The following is a 15,603-nucleotide window of genomic DNA, read 5'->3' as shown; positions in this document are numbered from 1 at the left end:
GGCCTTGCATGCTATTCTGTACATGAGCCGCTCCCTTTTTCTCCCCATCAAGAGGTTTAATTTTTCAATTTGAGGCACTATTGGTATAAAACATGCCTCATTAGCTTGTGGGAGGTAGCTGATATTCATTAATTCAATTCTCACTTCATTTGCTTTGCACATAGCTATAATTAGTTTCCAAATAACTTAGGTAACTTCAAAAGATTTATGACTACAATTTTACTCTACATTTTCTTTTTTGCTCTTTTTCCTTTTTTGATATTTCATAGAAGTTAGCATTTAAAAGGACAAAGCTACTTTGGGGAATGATTTGATGTTAAAAATTATGGCATTCAGTTGTCTATATGATTAATGAGCAGAGGTTTTTGGCATTTTAGTAATTCACCTTGCAAATTCTGATAAAACAACAAATAATTGATGTTTTTTCACTTGTTGAAAAATATTTTAAACTATAAATTTAAACAAAGAGGATTTTCAAGCCTCATGCAATTTCAGCATTGTGTATTTATTGCTTCAATGTATATAGAATGTTGTTATATTTTTGAAATATCGTTTTCATATAATTATAATACATCAACAAAAATCAAGACCACGAATTAATATTGATGTTTGTAGTAGACTGAAGACAAAAACTAATCACAGTAGGTTGCAGCTCCTTCCATGTAAAGATAAAATCTATTTCACTTTCTCCTGAATCTGGACTTAGCCATATGACTTCTTTGGCCAAAGGATCCTAGCAGAGAGAAGAACAAAGATGGCACATTGGAGTGTGCCTTTAACTGTTGCTTTTAGAAGCCTGTGAAAAAGCCTGTGTGAGCCTGCTAGAGGATGGATATGTGACCCAGTCACTCTGGCCATCTAAGTCAACTGTCACACTTGGAAAAAGGGACATATGGAACCAACCAGAGATCCTAACCACTCTCCAGCTGACTGAAGCCACAAGAGTGAGAACAGGTCAGATTATCAGAACAGTTTGGACAGATGAGCCTAGTCCAAACTATTGGCCCACAGAGTTGAAAGCAAATGAGCTAATGATCTTTGTTTTAAACACTAAGCTTTGGGAGTTCTAATACAGCAAAGATTAATAATACAGTCAATATTTTTCAAGTATCAAAACAAATCTAAAGTTCTCTTCTTTACAATAACCATCATTTTATTTTACAAGGAGTTTCTAGAAAAATTTAATGACTATGTGTATCTGTCAGTTTCACAGTGCTATAGAGGAATACTTGAGACTAGGTAATTTACAAAGAAAACGAGTTTACTTAGCGCATGATTCTTCAGGCTGTACAGGAAGCAGGGCACCTACATCTGCTCAGCTTCTGGAGAGGGCTTCAGAGAGCTTACAAACATAACAGAAGGTGAATGGGGAGCTGGCATCTCACATTGTGGGAGAAGGAGCAACAGAGAGATGGGGCTAAGTCCCAGACTTTTTAAACAATCAGATCTCACATGAGCTAACTGAACTCACTTATCACCAGCAGGATGGTGCTAAACCATTCATGAGGGATCCCCTCCCATGACCCCATCACCTCCCACCACGCCCCATCTCCAACACCGGAAATCACATTTCAACATGAGATTTGGAGATGACAAACATCTAAACTCTATCACTAAGATTTTGGAATCAATCAGTCAATGACAAAATCTGATTAAAATAGGCATGGGAGAATGTAGAAACTACCCTGTGATATCACTTGAATGAAGCTACCACAAAGCAACTTAATATATGCATTAGATACCCACCAAATATTAAATACAATAAGTATAGTAAGATGTAGAGGGTAGGTAAACAACTGTGGTAGCTACACTTAAGAAGTTTACACTGCCAAACTTCGCTTCTCTAGAGCAAGACCATCAAGAAATCTCCCTTAGCTCTATCAGCAAGAAACAGAAGAAAAGTAAGTAATACAAGTGACACCATGAGCTTCATACAATAAGGCTTTTACTTTTTACCATAGGTGAGTCTTTAAGGCCATGGAAAGTGCTTATTTAGTCTAACTTGATATGTAACTAACAAATTAGATCATTTGGTTTACAAGAAAAAATAACAGGACATCGAGTTAGAAAGAAGATAGCTTATAAACAGGCACACTATACCAAAAAGAAGAGCTGCTATAAGCATACAAAAAAAATGGCACAAAACCTAAAAAGAGAATACCGAACAACTCAAGAAGCAATGCATTTGAGACCACAGAAAAGCCCTATCCTCCTCAATGATTCCCACTGCATTATACACATAGTGAATTAGTTCATGTTCCCTGTGATGACTTATGTCTTCAAACACCTGTTAAACTGCGTGTGTTTAAAAGGCAGGGATTCTTCATCACAATAAACCAAATTAACTCCATTCAAAATTGACAAGGGACTTGAATAGACATTTTTCCAAAGAAGATGTGGCCAAGAAGCATTTTAAAGGATGTTCAACATCACTGTCATTAGGAAATGCAAATCAAAACCCCAATGAGGTATCCCTTCACATCCTTTAGGATGGCTATTGTTCAAAAAGCAGAAAATAACAACTACTGGCAAGGACATGGAGAAATGGGAACCTCTGTGTGTTGCTGGTGGAAATGTTAAATGGTGCGGACGCTGTGAAGAAATAATGGCTGTTGCTCAAAAACTTTAAACATAGAAATACCTTATGACCCAGAATTCTACTTCTGCATATGTATACAAAAGAACTGAAAGCAGAGGCTTGAACAGATAAGTGTATCCCAATAGTCATAGAAGCATTATGCCAAATAGCCAAAATGTAGAAACAACACAAAAGTTCATCAATAGATGAACAGATAAACAAAAGGTGGTCTATACATATCATAGAATGTTATTTAGCCTTTAATAGGAATAGAATTCCCATCACATGCTACAAAATGGGATATGAGAAACCTTGAGAATATTGTGATAAGTGACATGTGGCTAGAAACAAAAGGGTAAGTATTATATGGTTCAATTTATACAACGTACCGAGAATAGTCAAATTTATAGAGAAATAAAGTAGATGATGGCCACCAGGGTTTTGGGGAGGGGAAAATGGGGAGTAATTGTTTAATGAGTACAGAGGTTCAGTTTGGGATTATAAAAAATTTCTGGAGATGGATAGTAATGATGGTTGCACAATAATGAGAATGTACTTAATGTCACTGAACTGTGCACTCAAAAATGGTAAATAATACATTTTATGTTACAAATATTTTACCACAATAAAAAAGGTCAGGATCAATTAATTGTTGTATGTACAGAAGTCAATGGTAATGGAATACTAAACATAATGACTTGGTGAGGTTTCATGTAACTTGGGTTGGAAACATCAAGGGCAAAGAAAAACCAGGATGGTCCCTGAAAGATGAGCAGGAAAAGAGAACTGCCAGATGACGTAATCGAAAGCACAGAGGGCAGAATACACACACACTAAAACATCTCCCTGCCTGGAGTTTGGACTATGTAGGAAGAGGGATATGGAGAAATGGGAGATAAAAATGTTTTTGTTATAAAGAGCCATCAAAGCTAGGAAAGAAATTAGGACAACATAATAAAATTTAAAATTTTATCCATCCACCGAATGCCTTGAAATTGATCAGGGGAATACATGACTTTTACAGAAAGTAACATTTGCAACATAATATACCTTGAATGGAAGTGGGGAAATCTGTTATCAGGGATGTCTGCTAGGTGTTGTCCAGTAATCCCTATATGAGATGATAAGCACCCAAGCTAGAATTATGATGTTAGAAGGAAAAAGATGACAAATCTAAAAGACATTTCCAAAAAATATAATGAAATTGGAGACTTACTGATTTAGAAATATCTATACTTCATCCTGCATCACTGAAAGGCCACCTAAGTATAGAATTAATAAATGAAAACAATGCAATTATAAGCCTGGAACATTTGGCAGAAAAAAAGATCATAGAGTAGAATTTAAAGCGAAGGCTTTGCTTTTTATAAGAATTGCATTACAGAAAGGAAAAGTTGGAGAGCGCTCAACAGTCAGAGGCTGGGAATGACTGTATCTCAGTTTCTTAACACATCAGTATTATTAGGGCTGCTTTTATCCCCACTTCACAAATGACAAAACTGTAGTTGAAAAAAATAACTCATTCAATATCTTCCAGTTATTAAGTAGAGGCATACACTGCTACTGTAGTAGTGAAATAGTGCAAATAAAATAAATAGCTCTATGTTTTTGTGCTAGAATATAAACTTTTCTGAGCAATCACAGCCCCAAATCACTGCAAAACCAAAGCATGAACTTAAAATACATTAATAGTGACTCAAAACATCCCATAGTATACCTCATACTGTTTTTCAATCTGAGGTATATTCTAAGTTTCATAAAGTCATATAGTGCAGGGCATATTAAAAATTAGTCATTGTGCAGCTAACAGATCTCCAATTTTCAGGATAGTACACTAAAATTAAATATGCTTTCATTTAATGTGTGCTCTAGCACTAGTTAAATAAAAAGAGAATTGTAATCCTAATTTTTCTACTAAATAAGTTATATGATAATTTACTATGTAATTCTTAAATTCTGCAACTGAGAATGTCCTCTTTCTGAATAAACAGATACAACTTACAGATTGTCATACAGTTTGGATCTGTGTCCCCACCAAACCTCATGTCAAATTGTAATCCCCAGTGTTAAAGGTGGGGCCTGGTGGGAAGTGCTGGGATCATGGGGGCAGTTTCTCAGGAATGGTTCAACCCGGTCCTCTTGGTGCTACTTTCATGATAGTGAATGAGTGTGTTCTCATGAAATCTAGTCATTTAGAAGTGTGTGGCATCTCCCTTCTCTCTCTCTTCCTACTTTGGCCATGTAAAGTACTTCACTCCCCCTTTGCCTTCCACCACTATTAGAAGCTTTCTGAGGCCTCCCCAGAAGCAGAAAACGTTATACTTCCTTAATAGCCTGCAGAACCATGAGCCAATTAAACCTCTTTTGTTGATAAATGACCCGGTCTCAGGTATTTCTTCATAGCAAAGCAAGAATGGACAAATACAGGTTGTATTCTCACAATCTTGACTGTTTCCGAACCACATTTTCTCCCTCATTCTCATCAAGCTGTTCAACTCATTTCCATGCACAAAGACAATTCACGAGTTTTCTAATGAGTCCAGACTGAAAACAAAACTGCATTTGTGAACACCATCAGGTGTAGTTTGTATTTCTTGTTTGTAATCAGACACACCCTTCATTTAAAAAGGCCATCACAGTAATTTTGAAACTCCACAGATAAAGATAATGTGGATGACTGTAGACATCACCAGCCTGTGGAAAGACAGGAAGCTGCATCAGCAGATGTCCAAACTTCAGTGGTTCACTGACTTTGCCTCATGGAGGAAGGACTCCAATCCCCGGAAGCGTCCCTTGCCCAGGTATTTCTGGAAGTCTTCAACAGAGGAAGAATAAATCTGCTGTGTTATCTGCTTCCAATTTCTCCTTCTGAGGGCTGCCTTTCTGCTGGAAAACTGCCAGTCTCAGCCACAGCTTCCCATAATTTCTATGAAATATCTGTGCCCATGTCAAGGTGCCACCTCCATGTCCTCACAGTAGAGTCTGGGAATAGTAGTCTATGCCAATTGTTATCTGAGGTCGGAAAAATGACCCTCTCACATACTCTGTGCAGTCCTTTATCACTGTCCCGGGAGCAGCCCAGCTCGTTCCACAAGCATCATGCCACTTCTCATGAAAGCAGCTCCTTCGGCTTTTTCCCCTCCATCATTCTACCCAGGCTCAAAATCCCAATAGGCTGTAGCCATTCTGCTCTCTCCATGGTTATTTCCCATACCCCACCTCCAGGTACTTATGCAATTTAAAAAAATAATCTGCTTTAACACCTAAAACAAAGTATCTTATGCATAAGCAGGTATGCTGATAGATCTCATGGGTCACCAGACAGACCACTAGCTCAGCTAACAGTAAGAGGCTTACTCTCAATTTGATCTCTGCTTGGATCCACTTTAAATGGTCATGGACTGAAATTATTCTTATAATTTAAATGTAACAAAACAAATACTTTAACTATAAATAGAAGCATAGTTATGTGACAGGGTGATATATACCAGCATCAAAGGATTAAATAGGCAGAAATACTTCCTTCTCTATTGCCTGAAAGAAAATGAACTACTGTCTGAAATCACCTGAAGGAGGGCCACTGGCTATTTCAAAAGCATAATCTAGAAATTGATGAGCTGATGTATTTTAATAAACCGTTTTTTTCTCTGAATTTGGAATTCAATCCCTGCTTGGTTAGTTGGCCTCATATAAATCCTCTTTTCTTTGGATTGCTTTCTGAATAAATGCTTGCTGCTTTGTGTTTGAATCCTAAAGCTTTTGGATGTGCTATAGGTATAAAATACAAAAAAAGGCATTATTTCCCTTGTATTATTTTTTAAAAGGCCAAGGTAATTTATTTAAAAGGGGAAGAGGTATTTTGCTATGAGGAAAATTCTAGAATTACCAAAGTAAGTTGCAATGTAACTATTCATGTCTGCATGTAGAGAAACCACCATGTAAATGCCTAAAATATAAATATGTCAAAAAATATTGGCAATTTCCTATATATACGTGTACATATACATGTGTGTATAGATAGCAGATATACATATACATATGTATACATATTCATGCAAACACTGTAAGAATTTTCTAACACCTGATTTTATTCAAACTTGTGCACACATTTTGGAAACCGTTTAGGCTGTAGTTTTGTCTTAGCTTATTTGTGTTAGTATAAAGGCTAGGTAACTTATAAAGAAAACAGGATTATTTGGCCCATGGTTCTGCAGGCTGTAAAACAAGTATGGTACTACCATCTGCTCTTGGTGAGGGTTTTGGGCGTCTTCCACTCAAGGTTGGAAACAAAGGGCATGTGCAGAAATCACATGGTGAGAGAAGCAGCTAGAGAGAACAGGGAGATGCTAGGTTTTTTAACAGCTAGTTCTCATAGGAATTAATAGTGCAAGAAGTCACTCATTACCATGAGGATGAGACCAAATCATTCAAGAGGGATCGGCCCCCATGACTCACTCAAGCACCCATTAGGTCCTACCTCCAACACTGGGGATGTGAGGAGATTTCAAATGACATTTGAGGAGACAAACATCCAAACTATGGCAAGTTCCTAGGAGCACAAGAAATAACTTCTTTCCAAATTCACATAGCTTAAGAGAAAGTATAATTATATGTATTTTTCAACAAAAGAGTTTACATCCAATTCCAAAATTAAAGATAATTAGTCACTTTTTCCCCTCATTTGGATTAGTAAGCTCAACCTCAATAAATACAAAGTAAGTGCTCAGAAGACACTACCAACATTTAAATGCAGTCAACCCCTTGTCCTTCCCTCCTCCATCCCCTTAAATGGTTGATGATGTCTGAAATCAAGGTAGGGAAGAGAGGTGGAGACTTTCTTAGCTTCCTTTTGATAATTCAAATTAATGTGCACGTGCTTGATTTCCTGAGGCTGATTCAAGGTTAAGCAGGCAACTAGTTTCTTACCACAGGAATCAGAGACCAACCTGCTTTTATAGGGTAGGGTGTAAGGGAATGTACGCCACAAGAAAGCCTAAGTATGCTGTATACCTAAAAGGAAGAAGCGTATCTACTAAAGGGGGAAGGAATTCAGAAAATGAGTTACTGGAGAGCTGTAACAATCTTTATAGGATTCATAACTCAATCTAGGAAACTCCCTATCACTTGGAATTTCTCTAGAGAAACAGAAGTTGTGTCAAGATGTTTGTTATGCCCAGCGGGAAATATATGCAACTTTATTTGAATGATTTATAAAGATTTTTGTTATTTTTAAACACAGACTTTGTTATAAAGATTTTTTAAAAGAACTTGTTAGTAAGTATCATATACTTATACACATACAGAGTTTTTTAATCAAGTCTTAATCTCTACAGGCCGGATGCCTAGGGAGATAAGGATGTGATATACAGGCCCAGATGAAAGGATAATGACAATTTGTCAAGAAAGGTTGTATTGCTGTCATACAATCCATCCATAAATTTTAGAGTGACTAAATGAACACAGATGTGCCCTTCTGAATTCAATAAGCAGATGGTTTTCTTTAAAATTATTAGTATGCTTGCTTTTTTTCTTGTATGCAAAGCTCATTATTCATTGGTCATTTTAAATATACAGTCCTTAACATGTAGACTATCTAAATAAAACCTAAAACATAATGATTCTCTAAGATATTACCTCAGTAAGGCCAATCTAAATATTTTTTCTAGTATATCGGTTCTCAACTTGGGATGATTTTGCCCCTCGGGGACATTTGGCCATGTCTGGGGACATTTTTGTTTGCTAAACTTGGAGAATGCTACGGCATCTGGTGGGCGCTACTGGCATCTAGCTGGGGATGCTAGTAAACATCTACATTGTGCAAAACAGCCCCCTATGATCAGGAATTACAAATGAAACTTCTCTGCTTCAGAAGGGTTACCCCATTCCTTAAGTCAGTATTTCTAGGAGGGCTGTTCTTCAAATCTGCACCTGAATAAATTATCTTTAGATTATGATCCTTTTGATTATTTAAACATATTTTTTTTGTATGTCTAGTAGCTAATATAGTACATGGCATGTAGTAAGCTCTCAATAATCATTTAATGAATGAATAAATTAGGACAATAATGAGAGAGAGGCCGAGTCTTAACTTTAGCACAACTTGACACGCTGACCTGGAGCAATTGAGGTATTCTGCCTTTGTTTCCTCAACTGAAAATAGATATTATGAATAATTTTTAAATGTATTAAGTGATTTCGAATTGATAATTCTTTTTGCCTCCAACTTTTTCCTTTTCCTTTTAGGTTCAGGAGTACATGTACAGGTAGGTTATACAGGTAAACTGTGTGTCAAAAGGGTTTGGTGTACAGATTATTTTGCCACCCAGATAATAGGCACAGTACCCAACTGGTAGTTTTCAATCCTTACCCTTCTCCCTCCCTCCAACCTTAGGTAGGTCCTAGTGTGTTAACTTTTGTGTGTCCATATGTACTCAATGTTTAGCTCCCATGTATATGTCAGAACATGTAGTATTTGGTTTTCTGTTGCTGTATTCACTTAGAATAATGGCCTCCAACTCTATCCATGTTGCTGCAAAGGACATGATCTCATTCTTTTTTATGGCTGTATTCTGTAGCATGTATGTACCACATTTTCTTTACTGTTCATTGGTATTTAGGTTGATTTCATGTTTTTGCTATCATGAATACCGCTATGATGAATATACATGTGTGTGTCCTCATGGTAGAATAATTTATATTCCTTTAGGTATATACCCAATAATGGGATTGCTGGGTCAAATGGCCATTCTGCTTTGAATTCTTTGAGAAATTCTTTAAGAAAGCCAAATGGCTGTCCAAATGGCTAAACTAACTTACATTCCCACCAACAAGGTATAAGCATTCTCTTCTCTCCACTTTTCTCCACAACCTCATAAGCATCTGTTATTTTTTGACTTTTTAGTAACAGCCATTCTGAAATGTTAGATGGTACCTCATTGTGGTTTTCAACGAAATTTCTCTAATGGTTCGTGATGCTGAGCATTTTTTCCTATGTTTGTTGGCCACATAGGTATCTTCTTTTGGAAAATATCTGTTCAAGTTCTTTGCCACTTTTTAATGGGCTTGTTTTCTGCTTGTAGATTTGTTTTTCTTCATCATAGATTCTGGTTACTAGACCTTTGTTGGATGCATCGACTGCAAATATTTTCTCTCATTCTATGGTTGTCTGTTTACTCTGTTGAGAGTTTCTTTTGCTGTGCAGCAGCTCTTTAGTTTATGTTCCATGTGTCAATTTTCATTTTGTTGAAATTGCTTTTGATGACTCTGTCATGAAACATTTGCCAGGTCATATTTCTAGAACGGTATTTCCTAGGTTATCTTCTAGGGTTTTTATAGTTTGAGGTGTTATATGCAAGTCTCTAATTCATCTTGAGTTGATTTTTGTAATGGTTTAAGAAAGACGTCCAGTTTCAATCTTCTGCATATGGTGAGCCAGTTACCACAGCACCATTTATTAAATAGGGAGTCCTTTCCCCATTGTTTTTGACTTTGTCAAAGATCAGATAAATGTAGGTGTACGGCACTATTTCTGGGCAATTTGTTCTGTTCCATTGGTCTACGTGTCTGTTTTTCTGACAGTAGCATGCTGTTTGGGTTACTGTAGCCTTGCACTATAGTTTGCAGTCAGGTAACATGAAGCCTCCGGATATGTTCTTTTTGCTGAGAGTTGCCTTGGCTATTTGAGCCCTTTTTTTTGTTCCATATGAATTTAAAAATAGATTTTTCTAATTCTGTGAGAAATGTCATTGGTAGTTTGATAGGAATAGCACTGAATCTGGTTATTGCTTTGGACAGTGTGGCCATTTTAACAGTACTGATTCTTCCTATCTATGAGCATGGAAATATATTCCATTTGTTTGTGTCATCTCTGATTTCTTCCAACGTTTTATAATTCTCAATGTAGAGATCTTTCACCTCCCTGCTTACCTGTATTCCTAGGTATTTTATTCTTTTTGTGGCTACTGTGAATAGGATTGCATTCTTGATCCGACTCTCACCTTGGTTGTTAGTATATAGGAATACTACTGATGTTTGGACATTGATTTTATGTCTTGAAACTTTGCTGAAGTTGTTTAACAGATCAAGGATGTTTTAGTCAGAAACTATGGGGTTTTCTAGGTATAGAATCTTCCTGTCTGCAAAGAGGGATAGCTTGAGATCCTTCTTGCTATTTGGATGCCTTTTATTTCTTTATCTTGCCTGATTGCTCTGGCCAGGATTTCTAGTACTGGGTTGAACAGGACTATTGAGAAAGAGGAATGTCTTCAAGGGGAATGCTTCTAGCTTTTTCCCATAGAATTGTTAATTATTTTGCTACAGAAATAAAAAATATAGTTACTAATTTCCTTCCTATTCTAATTTGGAATGCTCTAGTCCCACAGAAAAATTTCACATGTAAAATTAAATTAATTTTAATACCATGCCAAGCCAAAAAAAAAAAAAAAGATGGGTTAGAATACACACTAAAGGTAAGAAAAATCCTGCAAAAGACCAGAGGAACAAAAATACTTTATTAAGCTTTTACTTGTTGCCAGACACTGTGCTAGGAAGTGAGATAATGAAAAACAAGTCAGACATTATCTCCTTGCTGAACAACTTACCCAGGCAAACCAAGAATGTCGCAAGCAGGTTTCCTCAGTGAGGAGTTGGGACTGGAAAAGCAGAACCACTCGAGGGGCTTTAACACACTCCATACCTCTCCTATTCACCAAACTTCATTTCTCTGTAAAGTAACTGCTATACTAAGCTACTTTCACTGAGAGACCTAGGTCATATTCCTTAGGAGCCAAGAATGTCTGCTTGGTTAAAGTTTAGAATGATGACTAAATTGAGTTAAAGAAAAAGACAAAAGTGAGCAATATCTATTTTATTTAATATTTGTTATTATCTTTTTTTTAAGAGACAGGGTCTTATTCTATTTCCCAGGCTGGAATGCAGTGGTACAATTATAGCTTATCGTAACCCCAAACACCTGAGCTCCAGCTATCCTCCGACGTCTGGCTCCCAAGTTGCTGGGACCACAGGTGCACAAGACCACATTCAGCCAGTTTTTTGTTTGACTTTTTGTAGAGATAGTGGTCTCCCTATGTGGCCCAGGTTGATCTTGAACTCCTAGCCTTAAGCAATTCTCCCACCTCAGCCTCCCAAAATGCTGAGATCACAGGTGTGAGCCACCACACCTGACCATTTTTTTTTTTATTTTAAAAAGATGCCATTGAAGTAAGGGAATATTTCTCTGGCATTACAAATTTGTCCTATAACAACACATAAATTTCAAGACTTATTACTGTGGTGTTTTGTAAAATCCTGCTAAAGCTAAAGGGGTTTCTCAAACTTGGGTCAGTATTAGAATCACCAGAGAACTAGGTAAAGTACCAAGGACAAGGCTTTCTCCTGTTGTAAAAATGCACTGGACACTTGTTAAAAACAGTAAGACAAGTTTATTCAGGCTACTATAGGAGGGGAGAAAGACTATAGTATAAAGAACTGAGCTAAAATAATCTGCTGAAAATAAAGGTAGGAGGATTTTTAAGAACTAGAGTGATTGTCAGTGTCATTAGGTCATCTGTGTCTGCTAATTGTCTCTTATTGAAGTTAGGCTCCTACCCTCTCAAAGAGACGGGAAAATAGTGCCACTATCTTCCTTTAGTGGTACAATTTTTCCTCTTAACACTGCTTTAGCTGTGTCGCAGAGATTCTAGTACATTGTCTCTTTGTTCTCATTGGTTTCAAAGAATTTCGTTATTTCTGCCTTAATTTCATTATTTACCCAGTAGTCATTCAGGAGTAGGTTGTTCAGTTTCCATGGAGTTGTGCGGTTTTGTGTGAGTTTCTTAATCCTGGGTTCTAATGGCATTGCACTGTGATCTAAGAGACTGTTATAATTTACATTATTTTACATTTACTGAGGAGTGTTTTACTTCCAGTTATATGTTGGTTTTAGAGTCAGAGCTATGTGGTGCTTAGAAGAATGTATATTCTGTTGATTTTGGGGTGGAGAGTTCTGTAGATGTCTACTGGGTCTGCTGAATTCAAGTCCTAAATATCCTTGTTAATTTTCTGTCTCATTGATCTAATACTGACAGTGGGGTGTTAAAATGTAACTCTAATATTATGTGGGAGTCTAAGTCTCTTTGTAGGTCTAAAAACTTGCTTTATGAATCTGGGTACTCCTGTATCAAGTGTTTGTATATTTAGGACAGTTAGCTCTACATATGCAAATCAGTAAACATAATCCATGACATAAACAGAACCAATGACATAAACCACATGATTATCTCAATAGATGCAGAAAGGCCTCAATAAAATTCAACAGCCCTTTATGCTAAAAATTCTAAGTAGTGAGAGTTTTTATGACAAAATCATACCTAGTATCATAATGAATGAGTAAGAAGCAATCTTTCTGAAAACTGGCACAAGACAAAGATGCCCTCTCTTACCACTCCTATTCGATATAGTATTAGAAGTTCTGGCCAGGGCAATCAGGCAAGCACAATAAATAAAGGGTATTCGAATAGGAAGAGAAGAAGTCAAATTGTCTCTGCTTGCAGATGACAGGATTCTGTATTTAGAAAATGCCATTGTCTTAGCCCAAAAACTTCTTAAGCTGATAATTAACTTCAGCAAAGTCTCAGGATACAAAATCAATGTGCAAAAATCACAAGCATTCCTATACAATAATAGCCAAATGATGAGCAAACTCCCATTCACAACTGCTATGAAGAAAATTAAATACCTAGAAATACAACTTATAAGGTACATGAAGGACCTCTTCAAGGAGAACTATAAACCACTGCTCAAGGAATTAAGAGACCACACAAACAAATGGGAAACCATTCCATGCTCATGGATAGGAAGAATTAATATCATAAAAATGGCCATACTACCCAAAGAAACATATAGATTCAATGCTATTCCCATCAAGCTACCATTGACTTTCTTCACAGAATTAGAAAAAAAACTACTTAAATTTCATATGGAACCAAAAAAAGAGCCTGTGTAGCCAAGACAATCCTAGACAAATAGAACAAAGGTGGACGCATCATGCTACCTGACTTCAAACTATACTCAAGGCTACAGTTACCAAACAGCATGGTACTGGAAGGAAAACACATCCATAGAGTGATAGAACAGAACAGAGGCCTCAGAAATAATGCCACTCATCTACAATTAACTGATTTTTGACAAACCTGACAAAAACAAGCTAGGGGGACAAAATGCCTTATTTAATAAATGATGCTGGGAAAATTGGCTAGCCATGTGCAGAAAACTGAAACTGGACCCTTTCCTTACACCTTATACAAAAATTAACTCAAGATGGATTAAAGACTTAAACCTAAGACCTAAAACCATAAATACCCTAGAAGAAAACCTAGGAAATACCATTCAGGACATAGGCATGGGCAAAGTCTTCAAGGACTAAAATATCAAGAGCAATGCAACAAAATCCAAAATTGACAAATGAGATCTAATTAAACTAAAGAGCTTCTTCACAGCAAAAGAAACTACCATCTAGGTGAATAAGCAATCTAAAGAATGGGAGAAAATTTTTGCAATCTGTCTATCTGACAAAGGTCTAACATCACAATCTATAAGGAACTTAAAAAAATATACAAGAAAAGAAGAAACAACCCCATCAAAAAGTGGTGGAAGGATATAAAGACTTCTCAAAAAAAGATATTTATGCGGCCAACCAACCTATGCAAAAAAAGCTCATCACTGGTTTTGAGTTTTGAGCTCACAGCTCAAAACCACAATGAGATACTATTTCACACCAGTTAGAAAAGCTATCATTAAAGTCAAGAACCAACAGATGCTAGAGAGGATGTGGAGACATAGGAATGCTTTTGCACTGTTGGTGGGAGTTTAAATTAGTTCAACCCTCTTGGAAGACAGTGTAGGAATTACTCAAGAATCTAGAACCAGAAATAGCATTTGACTGAGAAATCCCATTACTTGGTATATATCCAAAAGACTATAAATCATTCTACTATAAAGACAATATGCACATGTATGTTTATTGCAGCACTGTTTACAATGGCAAAGACCTGGAACAAACCCAAATGCCCACCAATGATAGACTCAAGAAAGAAAAAGTGACACATGTATACCATGGAATACTATATAGCCCTAAAAAAGGGGGTTTGCGTCCTTTGCAGGGACGTGAATGAAGCTGGAAACCATCATTCTCTGCAAACAAACACAGGAACAGAACCAAACACTGCATGTTCTCACTTGTGAGTGGGAGTTGAACAATGAGAAAACATGGACACAGGGAAGGGACCACCACACACCAGGGCCTATTGGAGGTGGGGTACAAGGGGAAGGAGAACTTTAGGACAATACCTAAGGCATACAGGGCTTAAAACCTAGATGACGGTTTGATGGGTACAGCAAACCACCATGGCACATATATACCTACATAACAAACCTGCACATTATGCACATGTATCCCACAACTTAAAGTATAATTTTAAAAAGAATGAAGAAAGAAAAGGGAGGGTCAGGGGCCTATAGTTAAGAAATCTATCTTAACTCCAAACTGAACAGATCATTAAGGCCATCCTGAGCATACAACAATTAGTTTTCTTAGTTCTCTAGATAAGAATCTGATAGGTACATAAGTTTGGAAACCAGCACTGAGATGTTTAGAAAAACTCTTAAAACTGCCTCAAATTAAAGTGTTGACAAAATAACATCATTATATTTCATTTTGTTGTGTTCATAAATTCTCCCCTTACTCATTGTATGTGACATTAAAATACGTGTACGTTTTGTATGGGAGGAAAAGAAATAAAACTCAAATGTAAGGCTTCCAGATAAAATACAGCACACGTGGTTCACACTTACTTTCTGAAATTCACCTTTTACTGGGTGCTGTGTACTTTCATTCACTGTATCTGGCCACCTTTAAGCTTGTGCTTTCCCTAATGGCACACAAACAATTTCTAATTAAAAATCTTAAAAGTACTGCCTTAGTGTTTTTGTGAAAAAGGATGTTTCAAATGAGTCAAGACAGTCAAGAG

Source organism: Callithrix jacchus, chromosome 4 (genome assembly GCF_049354715.1).
Source record: "Callithrix jacchus isolate 240 chromosome 4, calJac240_pri, whole genome shotgun sequence".
NCBI classification, from domain to species: Eukaryota; Metazoa; Chordata; class Mammalia; order Primates; family Cebidae; genus Callithrix; species Callithrix jacchus.
The sequence above is the reverse complement of the archived record's forward strand: the minus strand, read 5'-3'. Positions refer to the sequence as shown.